Consider the following 12050-nt stretch of genomic DNA (forward strand, 5'->3'; position numbering starts at 1 on the left):
CAACTGAGAGAAAAGAATAACTTATTAAGGAATTAGAGGGGGGAAAACCCCAAAACAATGACAAAAAAGACCACCGCCTATCGGTTCCTTCACTGTTAGAAACAAACCCAAACTGGTAATCTTATCTAGCTACTTGAAGAACACAGTATCAGAAAAGAAATATGATTTTTTTTTTTTTCTTTAACCTTTGGCTATACTAGTCAAAACACAGCCAGATCACCTTGAAAAAACTGAGAGAAAAGTAATAACTATCTAAGAAATTATACCTAGTCTTTAGCTAAACTCTGGGTCTTCAGTTGCCAATAATCCCCACAACTCACTCCTCCTGAGAAGAGATGAACTGATTCTCTATCACAGCCAAGCTCATAATGTCTAAGATTAACTGGAAGTTACTCACTTAGAAGATGACCTTACAAAGAATTAAGCCATAAATTAGGTACTGACAGAACTTGAGAATTAAAAGAAAAAAAATATTGCTGAGAGTTTTAGGTGTTTAGAAATTCAATTATACCATTTCGTCTCTTACTGAAATGCAAACACACATAGGCTGAAACATCGTGGTGTAAAGCACAGAAATACATCACATCTAAATAAACTAGTGAGAAATGTTAAAAAAGGTGAATATTTATCAAAACTCTCACTTAACAAAGAAAGAACACTGATATCCATGTTATTTGGGAAAGCTGCTTTTATCGAAGGAGAGAACAGGATCTCAGTTTCACGCTTAAATCTGAATGATAACTCACTCCCATTTTTCACTGCTTTCGCTCGATGACAGGTCATTCACCTCACTACTGTCATGCGTTAGAAAAATTAGCAACCAAGAAAATGAATCTAGATCAGTTCCTATGTTTGAACTTGCTCATTTGCCTATATGCTCTATTTCCCACTAGAAACCCGTTTACTGCATCACAGGACCAACTTCACAGCCGACACGGAGCAAGAGAGATGGAGAACCTTGCGAATTTTCCCAATGTATCAGACTTACAGAAACACCTGTGTTAAATAACTTTGTGCTGAGCTACTGTGAAAAGCTGCAGTGTTAAATAGCAATCACAGTTTTTGATTTTTCACTGAGCTGGTTACTCTTCTGCTAGAGTCCTCCGAGCTGTCGTACAGAGCGTGAATGGTACCCATTTTAATCTTACTGCCTTTCTCTTTATTTACATTGCTATAGTCATGAATTTCTTTTTATCTTGAGGTATCATTATATCAATACAATAGGACTGGAGCAGTGCCTGATAAAGTTGAAAAAAAAATCTGTTTATAAATGTCTTTCATTTCTGAATTGAAACCGTTCATTCACCAACTACTATCAGAAGATGAGTTGAGGAAAATCTTCTAAGGCATTTGATTTGATACAGGTTTAAAAGTGTTATTTCTCTTCTTTAAAAAGATCCCAAATACAGTATGTAAAGGCAAAAGTACTGTAAAATTAAATAAACTTAGAAAGTCGCTGCCAATCCATCCCTTATTAAGGACTGTAGTGTTTATGTGAGAAAAAGCTCTGATTTCCATCTTACAAGGAAACAATGCCCTTAAATCTACACAAGCACTTAAAAAAGATGCATTTGCATGTATACAGAGCTCATTATAGGCTTTAAGTGTGTTAATGATTCGATGGAAAACTTGTTCAAACAAATTATTGACTCTGTTAGCGAAGATCAGAGAGACAGTAAAGCTACTGCAAGTGAGTAGGGAAAGTTGCAGTTAGGTTTATCCGAGGATTATCTCACTTCGCCTTTCCTAGAGTGGTAAATAGCAGCAGCCCCAGGTCTGGGAGCAAATATCAAATGTCTGCACACACCTTCACTCCTGGGGGGAAGAAGCAGGTAAAAGCAAGTGCTGCCACTCATGGCAACATCACCACTACCAAAAACGATTCGCCTTTTACATCTTTAACCCCTTTACATGGGTTTCCTACCTACATAAACAGCTCTGCAGTTCTTTAGCAGTGGCGTTGCAGGAAAAGTCCAGGAAAGTGGGAATAGAGCTGCTGTTAATAATGTTTCATCTTCAGTGATGTCTGCATCAGTACAAGTGGAGACTGGAGGTATGTTTAGATGCTCCACTCAAGCTTGAGTAAACCTAAGCCAGAATGTGCTTAGCCAAAGCTTTTGAAACTGCTGGGGGGGAGGAAAGAAAGTTGTTGAAAATTTACTATTCTCTGTTTTAATCAAAACTTTAAGTAATTCCTGATTTTCACCAGACTCCAGGCAGGAAAGCACAGCTCATGGTATTTAAATGAAGCTCCCACACCATTTTGTGGCAACACGATATTTTACGGCAGCGAGTGCAAAACACAGCAGCAGCACCACTGTAAACTTTGAAACGTTTCGAAGAATATCAAGCACCAACTGCGCTGCCAATATAGTTTTAAGTACAACGTAGTGAGCGAAAATTATGCAAGCAACCGTTTCTCACACAAGTAGTCCCAATGATTTCAGACAAGGACGATATCTGCGATGAAGACTTGCAGAAGAGGATGCGACACTTGAAAAGTATAAAAAAAAAAGTACTTTCCAGTGCAAAGAAGGTAGCAACACCCGGACTCGTATTTAGGTAGGTTTGTCTGCGCTCTCGCGATTCTCATTTCCTACCTACGTGGAGTGTGTTTCAAATCTATAATTCATATAAAGTGAGAATTTCAGTGGTTTTCTTTCACTAAAAAGCCTATTGTGAATGGCCCCAGGACAACTCCCCCAGCCAGGTAATTTAAACAGCAGAAAAGATAGGCAGATACGTTATTTTCAACAAGGTCCCAAGGTGGCTTTCAATTAAGAAAAACAATTGACTGATGTTTCTCTCTCTGCTGCCAGGAAGCTCTGTGCAGTATTTCTAGAGCTTTTTCTCCACTCTCCCCAACATGTGGGCTCAGTGTCAAGCTGTGAGTTTGTAAATCTTTTTCAGCACTTATCAGAGCTCAACATGAATTATGGTATTGCCAAATCTGCTTTATGCAGCTTTTTTTACACTAGAAGAAAATGTACGATTTTATGGTCAAAAAGAACCGTCTACATACTTGCAATGGGAAAATGCAGTCAGTTGTGATTGAACCCCAGAAAAAATATTTCCCCCTAATCCTGGGTCTTTACTGTCTTCAAACTTTGGAAACTTCTGAGCTGTTGAGCTTTACGTGGCGCACATGGTTTCTCTCTGTAACTTTATTAAGTTTATTAGCTAAGATTTTATTAACTAAGACGTTATTAACTGAGATTTTATTAACTTAGTGCATGTTTGAAAAATCACCGCTACTGTCGTGGATGATTCGCCTTAAAACGTGTGTCAATCTTTAGTAAAATACCTTCCTCTTTGTTGAGGAATAGTTAGCACGGAACATAAATCAGCCCTTTTGTTGAGGGCTAATAAACTTTGTGCGTGTGCATGTGTGTGTGTGTGTGTGTGTGTGTGACTTAATACCATTATAATAATATTATATGGCAGGCAAAAATATAATGAAAATGATAATTTGCCAAAAAGATTTAAAAAACACTGAGGTGTTACCTATCAAAAGTTCTCCTTCTGTCTATGATACAGCACAGATTGCAATCGTGACAGTAAATCTGGTGCTATTGTTAATGCCATGGCACTTTGGTTTTTGGCTTGCTTCAGTCCAATCTGTGACATGCTTGTGAATATCTTTCTTCTGTTCTGTCTGTATGGCATATGGATTTCTGGGATACAACGTCAGACCTATCCACATAACAAGTGTTCAGAGCACCTTATCATTTTAAAAAGCCAATTACTCAAAAAGACAAATGTGAAATGTTTCACATTTAATGATGAGCAAATCTGCAAAACAAATGCAATTTTGCTTCATTTGAAAAAGTTTAGTTTAACTGTAAATATTGCAATGGAGTCCCTAGCAATACACACCATGGGTAGGGACAGGCTCATTTTATGCATATTGTACATCATCACTGTCACTTAAATCTGCAAGATTTTCCATGTTAAGTTGTTTTAAATAAATAGAAAGAAATGAGATACAAAAGACTGAAATATATGCTTCTGAATAGACTGTAAAAATGTCACTGCTAACACTGAGCATTGGACACTTAAAAAAAAAATATTTTGAAAGTCTCACCCAAAAAAACGAAAACTGCATATGTCTACAGAGGTAAAGGTCAGTAATGAAACAATTAACAGCAAAAATACCAATCCATTTTTTAGAAATATTTGTCAATATATAAAGAATGTTTTGTACTGCACATAAGTGCTCAATTAATCCTGGATTAGTGGCCGTATGTCATATTCCCAGACTGAAATGATGTCAGCTGAAGAACTTAAATACACACAGGTTCAAAGCAAGATTTTGTAAGGACTTCAGGACTGCAGAAATTGCTACTTTCTGGTGCAGCACTAATAGAGCTCATGATTCAATGAGATTCTTAAGAATATGCATAAGATATATGCTGTACTACTGAGGTCAAAATACACTACAGTAGAATTTTTTTTAAAACATAGGCTATAGGAATATATTTATGCCTACACATCTGCAAAATATATAGGCACACATATACCAGCCACTGCTATAGACAATTTAATGATTGTCAATTATCTAAATTGTAGGTGCTGAGTACCAGAGAAGAAATTAAAATGGTTATTGTGAATGTAGGAGCATATTGGGCTAAAAAGCTAGGAGAACAGTGATATTAGTGGGAGTACTTGACTGAGCAAGGCAAATGGATTTATGTACAATATTTAAAATATATGGGAAACATATAAACAGATATTAATATTGAAGATTTTTGTGACTAATTTGATTTTTAAAACCCTGTCACTAAACTGAGAACATTGGTAACAAAATACTATAGAACATGGGAAACTGAATGCAGCTGGCACTGGTAATTTTAGAAGAAACTAATCTTGGTATTTATAACATCATGTAGCAAGCGGAACAGTTTTACCAGGCTAGGAATGTTGAAATCAAAAAAGTTCACCTTTCAGCTATTGTGCTTTAGCTCTACTGCACTAGCAAAAAAATCAGAAATCAGCTGTTGCAAGGCAAATATTAAGAAAGTTTATTATGATATATAGCCCTTGAGATACCTTTTTTTAAACTGCCTGTACATGTATTGTATTTTATATTAAATTTTTGTAATCCAGCTCAGGGACTTAATATGTACAGCCGAAAAATCAGTTCATAAATTATGTTTAGAAAGACAGAAAATACGCTGAGCTATAACATTAGATAAGAACCTTGTTTTAAATACATTCCTTTTATTATTATTTTTTTAATTTCCAAGCACTTTCAATTTAGGGTTTGGTGTTTTTACCTGTAGAATGCCAGTTATAATGAACCAATAACTAATGAATAAAAAAGAGGGCCTTTTACCCTTAATCCTGGAAACAGCTGTAATAATAATTCCCCAAATATTTTTTGCTATTGCTGCACAATAATAAGCATAAGTGTACATATAAACCTGTAAGAGAATGCAATTTAGCTCACAATTTCATTATGGTATTTAATTTCTAACATTTTGGATTGTAAGGGTAAAAAAAACATTCATAAAACATAATAGACGAAATCATTTCATAAATTAAGCCATATAATGTATTCAACTCCAAGTGATTTACATCAGAGGTTAATTTTTACCAGTATCTTTAATGTTCAAGAGTAATGAAGATAGAAGAATATATGATTTTAAAACACAGAACTTTAATAAACGTGGAGATTTTAATTTGCAGAGGACTGTGGCAAACATTTAGCCTGCTTTTATAGTACGTGTTTTTGTTTTTTTGCTTCTCCCTTGCACACCCACTCACCAACCTCAGCGCTGCGTTGCAGATTTGAATGAAGTGAAAAGCTCAATGGGTAATTGTCAAAATACTTTCATTTCTTCCACTTTCACACAAGAACCAAATAAAGGCAGGAGAGTCTCCTGCTTTTCACAAACACCCAGAAATCGGCAGCATCCACCTGGAGCTACCGAAGAGCACAGCTGAATCTCCCAGAACACATCTCCTTTTTTAATTCCAGAAATACACCTGGGAAGCAAGCACATTGCTTTTGAGTTTTGGGATTTGATGTCAAAATTGCCCACCACCTAGCTCATGCAAAAATCTGTTTACGCACGTTCTCTCTCTCCTAGTATTACAAAAAAGAAATGTCAGTAATAATCAAGTGAGGGTGCTGAATTAAAATCTGAAATCGCTAACAAACCGATCTGTACAAAAGTGTCAGTGTTAAGATTTCCAGACTGGGGGTTGTGCGACAGAACGAGGAGCTCAGACAGAAGAAAACAGCTCTCCACTCCAGTACTTTCACCCCGTTAATCTCACATGTGCTTTGCCACGGATTTCTCGCTATTTTATTTTTAACCTCTGTTACCTTGTGGGAAGTGGGCTATTCCGAGGGTGCTCGCAAGCAAAGCTCTGATTTTACAGATGGATGTAAAGCACTGTTAAATGAGAGCTTTAAGAAGGACTTTTTCAATTTACTTTGAGCTTAATCTGAAGCGGTTTAATCACAGCTTGTACACATCTTCTTAAAAATTGTTCTAAGGGCGGGGAGAAGTAATAATCATGTAGGAAATGGGCGCGACAGATGCCGGTGCCCATGATCCCATTTACACTTTTAACATCACTAATGAAAACCTATCTGGGCAATACCTGTGTCAGTGAGGTGTCAGGTGGTCGTTTGGCAAGACAGAATAGGAAGGAATCAGATCAGCGTTTTGAAAATGGCTCACTTTTCTTTTTCCTTTTTTTTGTATGTAGAGGGGTTTTTTTTTTTTGGTGGTGGGTTTTTTTTTTTTTTTTTTTGCACCTGTTATTCTAAAATTTCTTTCAGTTACATTTCAAAACACTACAGTTGGGATCTCCTTGCCAACCTGAGATGGCATAAGCCTGGGTAACAGAACAAAATGTGAGAAGGTCCTTCTGTCTTTAACGCCTGTTCACCAATGAATCAGCCTCCAATTAATCTGTTTCTTCAGTAGGAGTTTAATAAAAGTCAAGCACACACATGTTCAGTCTTGTTTAGTATTAAAGCTGTGTTAACATTATCTGCCTAGCCAGGTCAAAAATCTTATATAATTAAATGCCAGAAACCATTTCAGAATTTTAAGGGCTTTACAATTTTCTGTAAGTAATTGATTATGCAAGGCAGGGTAGTTTAAATTTAAAACAGGATAGTGATGAGTGTGATGTCACTTTTCATTACATATTTCAGAAAAGTTTGTTTCATGGCCAAACTACACATAAAACCTAACTTATTAGATTTGCTATTTTGCATTTTTATGAACCAGGGAAAAAAAAAAAAAAATCAGCAACCCAGATTTCCTTTCCACATCATGAAATATAAACTGAGTAGGTTGTGCACATCCCGAATTTCCACACTGTCAGTCAGGCTATCCGCTATAATCACAGAGTAGGTTTTGCCCTACTCAGCTGTGCCTCAAACTTGGCTTGGAAAAGCAAGGTATTACAATACCAGGATTATAATACATTACTCCCTGGGGGAAGTGAGGTGGGAATGGAACCCATCGGGCTGTACAGAGTTAAATAATCATGGCCTTGAGTCAGAATGATACCTATAGCTCAGTGTAGGTTTTGCTTGGAAATATGTGAGGAAAGTCTGATCTCCAAATAAATACAAGCTTTCTGTATTGATTAAAGTTCAGCTTTTCACCATTTAAACTTGGCTATGATTTCTGATTGACAAAAAAAAAAAAAAAAGTTGAAAGAGAAATAAAAGCAGGTAAAAAACCCATATTAACCACAAAGGTATTTTTATGAAAGGGTGGATCACATCTAAAACTGTTCATAAAATCTACTCTTCATATTCCAGTTAATAGCACTGAAGACACTGTTTCCAAAGAAAGTTAAGAGCAATTTATTCCTGCTGCCACCAAATGTTTAGCAGAAGATGTGGTTTCAAGCACATTTTGTGCTGTGTCCTCGGTCCACCCCCAGGCACCCCCTGCTCCCCAGAAGAGAGAGGTGGTCTTAGCTTTTCTCCTTCTCCATCTCCCTTTTTCTCCCTTCCCTTCCCATGGCTGAAAACCAGATGTACTGCAGACCTCTCCATACACAACTCCTTTCCATCCTCCCCAAGACATAACATAATGCATAACATACATGACAATGTATAACAACGCGGAGCCCCAGCATCCAGGTTTCTTAGCCTGTGCCAATAATGACATCCAAAGGAGGAATTAGAGAAGGCTTGGGAATAAAAATTCAAAGAAGGTCTTAGAGCAAGATGCCGCCATTCCCAGGTACAAGGACAAAGAGAAAAAAGAAAAGTTGAGCGTGTATGTTTAAACACAACATTAGCTCATAACACTAAAGTTAAGCATCTTCATAAATTTTAAAGCAGAGTAAAAGTACAGAAAAAAAAGAGTAAAAAAGAATCTGAGGGACATGAGAGAAGGGGAAACCAAAAAAAAAGCCATTAAAAATAGAGCTACAGAAAACTAGGGAAGCTTATAGCAATGGAGGACAGCCAGCTTTGGATAAACAAAGACAATTTTGGAAGTGGCACAGTAAAAATAGGTCAATAATACATATAAGTAGAAATTAATATGATGGAAATGATTTAAAAGCCAATATACTGTACTCCATACAGTGCCACGATCATTAAGCTGGTGAATGGGTGTTAATGTGGTAGAAGCAAAGCAATGTATAAAAAGTCAAATCAATACGGCAAGAACAGACCAGCATGTGAGCAGAAATAAAGACAATCAAAACCAACAGTGCTTTCAATATAGTTACCCTGTAAAATAAAGCTGATCAATATACAGGTAAAGGAACAAGCCGTGTAGTCACAGCAGACTGAAATACAGGCAGGTATCAGTTTAATGAAAATATACAACTCAGTTCATTCTGCCAATAGGGTCGGACTGGCTGAGTAATGCACAGGGTGGAAGAACAGAGCACTGCACCAATAAAGCAAACAATGACATAAAAACATCAGACAAGTATAAAAATAAAGGGAAGCAGCCCTGCAACCTCTTTTAGCCTGGCAACCTTATGCTCAGGAACTTTAAAATATACAAGTTTCTGTTACTTTTTATTAAAAACATGATTAGACTAATAATTTTCAGTTCCCATGACATGGACATCTGGTAGTCGTGGCTAATATAAAAAAGGCAGATGTCAAAGAACTTTAATTATGACCTCAAATGACTCTTAATATTCTGTTATTTGGTTTGTACAAACAGAAAATGAAGTACAGCAGTTTTGAGATGTGAGCAAATGAGACCATTGGACGTACTGGTTTTATATTAGGCTTTATTCATGTGTACACCAAAAACCAGTTCTTCTGTACTTATACTGGTCACTGGTAAAAACTTTTCTTTGAAAATTTCCAAATTAAAAGCATATTGTAATTTTTCCTATTCCTACATTTTTCTGTACTCATTTAATTGCGTGCAATAAACTATTTTCCAGTCTGCTTTTAAAGTAATTAAATTTAAAATGAAAAGTTTGTAAATAAAGCTCTTCTTTTTCAATAGAGATCATTAAAATACAAAATAACCATTATTAAAAAAATACATTAATTGGATGTTGTGTCTGCTGTCTGCTTGACACAAGGACATCTGGAGATCTGGGCAGTGTATTTGCTGTGGTGGTATGTGAACTTTACTTTAGGATTAGAACAAAAATGGCAGCCTCATAAATGTCTACACCATCCTTCAGAGAATAGCAGGCAACCTCCCGAGCTACAATAATGAAAAGTTGCGGTTACAAAGCACATTTTGAGGAGAGGGAAAGAAACTCTGTCTCTTTTGGACTGTAGCTCTGCATTTCAGGCTGAAAGCATTTTTTTTCTCTATTCAAGGCTGTGTTAAAAATCTAGCTAATCCTTTGCACATCTATACAAGCGTGAGTATAACTATTACCCACCCACATGGGGGAAATGGAGGCAGATGTGTAAGGCTGTGGCACGACGCCACTTGGTGGCATGGCCAAGTCACCAGAGAAAGCCAGGGCTGTCACCACCCCTTGGCGGGCTGCATGTCTCATCCTTTGATGAAATTCAAACAAATTCCTATCACGAACGCTGTCAGCGTGATGTAATTCCTTAATTCGAGGGACCCCGGATGCTAGAGGGGTGAGCAGTTCCTCCGTGGAGCCGCGATGCTCAGCGCGGTCCCCATCAGCACGCGGCGACAGAGGGGTTAGCTCTGAATTAAATGAGTTGACCCAACCGCAGTCAGCGGCGGGGTAAGATATAAATAAAGCACGTGGTGCCTCGCAGGCCTGAGCTCTGACGGCGGATCTTTGCACCGACTCTTCCAGGGTCTCAGTTAACAGCCCCCGCTGCCTAAATTATCTCCTGACAAGTCCCCATCACCAGCGTTAAAAAGATATATACGTTAAGGATTGCGCCTCCACTGCAGGAAGCTGTGGGATGGCATAACGGCATAAACGTTTCCCCGCAGTCGTACCTAACCCAAGTATCACATGGGTACGAATCAACAAGGGTAACATATTTCACTACAGTTAATTATCCCGATTTATCCCAAGAAACTAGGTTTTAGGCTGTAATCTGTGAGGAAATCTGCTGTTCTAGTCCTAAATCCTCCCCTCAGCCTGGTGATTATCAACTACATTTTTGTACAGGAGGGAATTAATGCCACATACTGCCTAAGCAGCTTTGAAGTCAAAAAGGCCCAGACCTGTAATAACTTTTGTGCCGCGTTATTGATTGAGGGGGGAAGCGAGGTGCCTGCGGTCGCCGGCGTATCCGGAGGGTTTCCGTGCCCTCCTTCCCGCCTGCCCCTCGGCAGCCGGTCCAGCCGCCCCGCGAACCCCGCCATTACCTCTCGGCAGGGGACCCCAGGTACCTGCTGACGCAGGCTGCGCCTTCCACCAGAGGTAGCAAGCTGGAATGACAATGCAACCTGATTTTCCCATCTAGCAACAATCAATACAGCTTTAGAATTTGATAATAAGGAGCCTTTTCAGAAAATAACCGTGTTTGCGGTGAAAGGCCGCGCACAAAACAGAGGTAATTTTTTTCCTGAGAGTGCGTGTGCGACGATTCCAGCAACATTTATATTTAATTTGATTATTAAACACTGTAATTCAAGTTTTACATATATGTATGTGCACGTGCACACATGTACGTTTTGCACAATGCCTCTCGGAAAACCCAGACAAGGTTTTTGTTGGAAGTGGTACAGGGAACTGGGAGGAGGAAGGGGGAAAAAAAGAAAGGAGTGGGAAAAAAAAAAAAGGAAAAAAAAAAGGGGCAATAAAAAAGGAAGGGGAAAAAGGAAAGGAAAAAAAAAAAAAGAAGGGAAAAAGGGAAAGGAAGAAAAAAAGAAAGGAAAAAAGGAAAGGGAAAAAAAAAGGGACGAAAAAAATGCTATCCGGAGCCATGCATTTATTCAAAAGCATTTCAATCTGCGTGCACATCTTCATCACTTCAGTGATAATTAAATCTGGGAATCACAGGTGATGTCCTCGCACAGTCTCTTTGCCGGGCTCCCACCGGGCCAATGAAGCGGGGCTCCCTGTGAGGCCTGTTAGCGCAGATCAGGTGGTAATGTGGAGGGACAGATGAGCTTTAGCTGACAGATGGCAGGATGACCTGGAAAACCTGCCCCCTTTTCTGGGATCAGGCAGCAGCTGACAGGTATTATTTCATAAAATAACGTCTAAAAGGAATCGCCAGGGTCTTCGCATTAATCTGAGGCTGCAACCAGCCATGTAACGTTTATGTCAGAACAAATCTGTCTCTATGCAGGAGAAGGAAAGTGGTTTTTGATGAAGTTGTTCATAAATTTTAATATAATATGCCTGATGGTGTCAGATATAGTCTCATATCTCTTTTATATTTAAAAGCTCTAGTGAAACATAGAAATATTCAATCTCCAACAAGCTACTTTTAAATAACTAAAAAGTTAACCAAGGATACCTTACTGCTTTTCCCCCTTTTCAGCAAAGAATTTGCATGTGTAATCTCCATGTTTTTAAATGAAAACATCTCAATTGCATGAAAACCTTTTTGTAATTGGTACTAAACAAAGGCACCACTAAAGCTTCCGCAAAGTTGTTTTATAAAAACAAATGAATAACTGACGCCGGGAAATAAA

The 12050-nt window shown here is 38.1% G+C and overlaps 1 protein-coding gene across 2 annotated transcripts in view; it reads right to left on the bottom strand.

The window, feature by feature from the left end:
* ARHGAP15 (Rho GTPase activating protein 15) overlaps nt 1–12050 on the bottom strand; it is a 333439-nt gene that overhangs the window by 175803 nt on the left and 145586 nt on the right. The window lies entirely within an intron of this gene.

The sequence above is a fragment of the Calonectris borealis genome, chromosome 6 (assembly GCF_964195595.1).
Source record: "Calonectris borealis chromosome 6, bCalBor7.hap1.2, whole genome shotgun sequence".
In the NCBI taxonomy this organism is placed as follows: domain Eukaryota; kingdom Metazoa; phylum Chordata; class Aves; order Procellariiformes; family Procellariidae; genus Calonectris; species Calonectris borealis.